This window comes from Saccoglossus kowalevskii, chromosome 12, assembly GCF_978046115.1.
Source record: "Saccoglossus kowalevskii chromosome 12, keSacKowa6.1, whole genome shotgun sequence".
NCBI lineage: Eukaryota > Metazoa > Hemichordata > Enteropneusta > Harrimaniidae > Saccoglossus > Saccoglossus kowalevskii.
The window spans coordinates 13996071-14002070 of record NC_140652.1 but is presented as its reverse complement, the minus strand read 5'-3'; positions in this window follow the sequence as shown (position 1 = coordinate 14002070).

The window sequence follows — 6000 nt, the reverse complement described above, 5'->3', positions numbered from 1 at the left end:
TTTACAGGTGAGTGAATTGTATACCTTCTCTAATTAAAGCATAACTAGATACCCGCTGCTTGTAATTGTAATGAATTAATTTTAATATTTTATTTTAATTTCAGAAGTAAAGCAAATTCAATATCTGAGACGTATATCGTACATGTATTCACTACGCCTAGGCTACCAAATCTATAGAAACAAGTTATAAGTCATGCCATAGTATGTTTACAGGTGAGTGAATTGTATACCTTCTCTAATTATAGCATAACTAGATACTCACTGCTTGTAATATTGTTACAGTAATGAATTAATTTTAATATTTTATTTTAATTTCAGAAGTAAAGCAAATTCAATATCTGAGACGTATATCGTACATGTATTCACTACGCCTAGGCTACCAAATCTATAGGAACCAGTTATAAGTCATGCCATAGTATGTTTACAGGTGAGTGAATTGTATACCTTCTCTAATTATAGCAGAACTAGATACTCACTGCTGGTAATATTGTAAGGAATTAATTTTAATATTTTATTTTAATTTCAGAAGTAAAGCAAATTCAATATCTGAGACGTATATCGTACACGTATTCACTACGCCTAGGCTACCAAATCAATAGGAACAAGTTATAAGTCATGCCACAGTATGTTTACAGGTGAGTGAATTGTATACCGTCTCTAATTATAGCATAACTAGATACTCACTGCTGGTAATATTAATGAATTAATTTTAATAATTTAATTTAATTTCAGAACTAAAGCTTGAATCACTATCTGTGAAATCAAATTTTAAAAGATTTCAAATGTGGCTAGTCTGACCTCCCCTAGGGCTAAAAGTTATATGTCATGCCATAGTATGTTTACAGGTGAGTGAATTGTATACCTTCTCTAATTAAAGCATAACTAGATACTCACTGCTTGTAATTGTAATGAATTAATTTTAATAATTTAATTTAATTTCAGAACTAAAGCTTGAATCACTATCTGTGAAATCAAATTTTAAAAGATTTCAAATGTGGCTAGTCTGACCTCCCCTAGGGCTAAAAGTTATATGTCATGCCATAGTATGTTTACAGGTGAGTGAATTGTAAACCGTCTCTAATTATAGCATAACTAGATACTCACTGCTTGTAATATTGTAATGAATTAATTTTAATATTTTATTTTAATTTCAGAAGTAAAGCAAATTCAATATCTGAGACGTATATCGTACATGTATTCACTACGCCTAGGCTACCAAATCTATAGGAACCAGTTATAAGTCATGCCATAGTATGTTTACAGGTGAGTGAATTGTATACCTTCTCTAATTATAGCAGAACTAGATACTCACTGCTGGTAATATTGTAAGGAATTAATTTTAATATTTTATTTTAATTTCAGAAGTAAAGCAAATTCAATATCTGAGACGTATATCGTACACGTATTCACTACGCCTAGGCTACCAAATCAATAGGAACAAGTTATAAGTCATGCCACAGTATGTTTACAGGTGAGTGAATTGTATACCGTCTCTAATTATAGCATAACTAGATACTCACTGCTTGTAATATTAGAATTGTAATGAATTAATTTTAATATTTTATTTTAATTTCAGAAGTAAAGCAAATTCAATATCTGAGACGTATATCGTACATGTATTCACTACGCCTAGGCTACCAAATCTATAGGAACCAGTTATAAGTCATGCCATAGTGTGTTTACAGGTGAGTGAATTGTATACCTTCTCTAATTATAGCAGAACTAGATACTCACTGCTGGTAATATTGTAAGGAATTAATTTTAATATTTTATTTTAATTTCAGAAGTAAAGCAAATTCAATATCTGAGACGTATATCGTACACGTATTCACTACGCCTAGGCTACCAAATCAATAGGAACAAGTTATAAGTCATGCCACAGTATGTTTACAGGTGAGTGAATTGTATACCGTCTCTAATTATAGCATAACTAGATACTCACTGCTGGTAATATTAATGAATTAATTTTAATAATTTAATTTAATTTCAGAACTAAAGCTTGAATCACTATCTGTGAAATCAAATTTTAAAAGATTTCAAATGTGGCTAGTCTGACCTCCCCTAGGGCTAAAAGTTATATGTCATGCCATAGTATGTTTACAGGTGAGTGAATTGTATACCTTCTCTAATTAAAGCATAACTAGATACTCACTGCTTGTAATTGTAATGAATTAATTTTAATAATTTAATTTAATTTCAGAACTAAAGCTTGAATCACTATCTGTGAAATCAAATTTTAAAAGATTTCAAATGTGGCTAGTCTGACCTCCCCTAGGGCTAAAAGTTATATGTCATGCCATAGTATGTTTACAGGTGAGTGAATTGTAAACCGTCTCTAATTATAGCATAACTAGATACTCACTGCTTGTAATATTGTAATGAATTAATTTTAATATTTTATTTTAATTTCAGAAGTAAAGCAAATTCAATATCTGAGACGTATATCGTACATGCATTCACTATGCCTAGGCTACCAAATCTATAGGAACAAGTTATAAGTCATGTCACAGTATGTTTACAGGTGAGTGAATTGTATACCTTCTCTAATTAAAGCATAACTAGATACCCGCTGCTTGTAATTGTAATGAATTAATTTTAATATTTTATTTTAATTTCAGAAGTAAAGCAAATTCAATATCTGAGACGTATATCGTACATGTATTCACTACGCCTAGGCTACCAAATCTATAGAAACAAGTTATAAGTCATGCCATAGTATGTTTACAGGTGAGTGAATTGTATACCTTCTCTAATTATAGCATAACTAGAAACTCACTGCTTGTAATATTGTTACAGTAATGAATTAATTTTAATATTTTATTTTAATTTCAGAAGTAAAGCAAATTCAATATCTGAGACGTATATCGTACATGTATTCACTACGCCTAGGCTACCAAATCTATAGGAACCAGTTATAAGTCATGCCATAGTATGTTTACAGGTGAGTGAATTGTATACCTTCTCTAATTATAGCAGAACTAGATACTCACTGCTGGTAATACTAATGAATTTATTTTAATAATTTAATTTAATTTCAGATCTAAAGCTGAATCACTATCTGTGAAATCAAATTTTAAAAGATTTCAACGGTGGCTAGTCTGACCCCCCCCCCCTAGGGCTAAATGTTATATGTCATGCCATAGTATGTTTACAGGTGAGTGAATTGTATACCGTCTCTAATTATAGCATAACTAGATACTCACTGCTTGTAATATTATTGTAATGAATTAATTTTAATATTTTATTTTAATTTCAGAAGTAAAGCAAATTCAATATCTGAGACGTATATCGTACACGTATACACTATGCCTAGGCTACCAAATCAATAGGAACAAGTTATAAGTCATGCCACAGTATGTTTACAGGTGAGTGAATTGTATACCGTCTCTAATTATAGCATAACTAGATACTCACTGCTGGTAATATTAATGAATTAATTTTAATAATTTAATTTAATTTCAGAACTAAAGCTTGAATCACTATCTGTGAAATCAAATTTTAAAAGATTTCAAATGTGGCTAGTCTGACCTCTCCTAGGGCTAAAAGTTATATGTCATGCCATAGTATGTTTACAGGTGAGTGAATTGTATACCTTCTCTAATTAAAGCATAACTAGATACTCACTGCTTGTAATTGTAATGAATTAATTTTAATATTTTATTTTAATTTCAGAAGTAAAGCAAATCTAATATCTGAGACGTATATCGTACACGTATTCACTACGCCTAGGCTACCAAATCTATAGGAACAAGTTATAAGTCATGCCACAGGATGTTTACAGGTGAGTGAATTGTATACCGTCTCTAATTATAGCATAACTAGATACTCATTGCTTGTAATATTAGAATTGTAATGAATCAATTTTAATATTTTATTTTAATTTCAGAAGTAAAGCAAATTCAATATCTGAGACGTATATCGTACATGCATTCACTACGCCTAGGCTACCAAATCTATAGGAACAAGTTATAAGTCATGCCATAGTATGTTTACAGGTGAGTGAATTGTATACCTTCTCTAATTAAAGCATAACTAGATACCTGCTGCTTGTAATTGTAATGAATTAATTTTAATATTTTATTTTAATTTCAGAAGTAAAGCAAATTCAATATCTGAGACGTATATCGTACATGTATTCACTACACCTAGGCTACCAAATCTATAGGAACAAGTTATAAGTCATGCCATAGTATGTTTACAGGTGAGTTAATTGTATACCTTCTCTAATTATAGCATAACTAGATACTCACTGCTTGTAATATTGTAATGAATTAATTTTAATATTTTATTTTAATTTCAGAAGTAAAGCAAATTCAATATCTGAGACGTATATCGTACATGTATTCACTACGCCTAGGCTACCAAATCTATAGGAACAAGTTATAAGTCATGCCACAGTATGTTTACAGGTGAGTGAATTGTATACCTTCTCTAATTATAGCATAACTAGATACTCACTGCTTGTAATATTGTAATGAATTAATTTTTAATATTTTATTTTAATTTCAGAAGTAAAGCAAATTCAATATCTGAGACGTATATCGTACATGTATTCACTACGCCTAGGCTACCAAATCTATAGGAACAAGTTATAAGTCATGCCACAGTATGTTTACAGGTGAGTGAATTGTATACCTTCTCTAATTATAGCAGAACTAGATACTCACTGCTGGTAATATTGTAAGGAATTAATTTTAATATTTTATTTTAATTTCAGAAGTAAAGCAAATTCAATATCTGAGACGTATATCGTACACGTATTCACTACGCCTAGGCTACCAAATCAATAGGAACAAGTTATAAGTCATGCCACAGTATGTTTACAGGTGAGTGAATTGTATACCGTCTCTAATTATAGCATAACTAGATACTCACTGCTTGTAATATTAGAATTGTAATGAATTAATTTTAATATTTTATTTTAATTTCAGAAGTAAAGCAAATTCAATATCTGAGACGTATATCGTACATGTATTCACTACGCCTAGGCTACCAAATCTATAGGAACCAGTTATAAGTCATGCCATAGTATGTTTACAGGTGAGTGAATTGTATACCTTCTCTAATTATAGCAGAACTAGATACTCACTGCTGGTAATATTGTAAGGAATTAATTTTAATATTTTATTTTAATTTCAGAAGTAAAGCAAATTCAATATCTGAGACGTATATCGTACACGTATTCACTACGCCTAGGCTACCAAATCAATAGGAACAAGTTATAAGTCATGCCACAGTATGTTTACAGGTGAGTGAATTGTATACCGTCTCTAATTATAGCATAACTAGATACTCACTGCTGGTAATATTAATGAATTAATTTTAATAATTTAATTTAATTTCAGAACTAAAGCTTGAATCACTATCTGTGAAATCAAATTTTAAAAGATTTCAAATGTGGCTAGTCTGACCTCCCCTAGGGCTAAAAGTTATATGTCATGCCATAGTATGTTTACAGGTGAGTGAATTGTATACCTTCTCTAATTAAAGCATAACTAGATACTCACTGCTTGTAATTGTAATGAATTAATTTTAATAATTTAATTTAATTTCAGAACTAAAGCTTGAATCACTATCTGTGAAATCAAATTTTAAAAGATTTCAAATGTGGCTAGTCTGACCTCCCCTAGGGCTAAAAGTTATATGTCATGCCATAGTATGTTTACAGGTGAGTGAATTGTAAACCGTCTCTAATTATAGCATAACTAGATACTCACTGCTTGTAATATTGTAATGAATTAATTTTAATATTTTATTTTAATTTCAGAAGTAAAGCAAATTCAATATCTGAGACGTATATCGTACATGCATTCACTATGCCTAGGCTACCAAATCTATAGGAACAAGTTATAAGTCATGTCACAGTATGTTTACAGGTGAGTGAATTGTATACCTTCTCTAATTAAAGCATAACTAGATACCCGCTGCTTGTAATTGTAATGAATTAATTTTAATATTTTATTTTAATTTCAGAAGTAAAGCAAATTCAATATCTGAGAC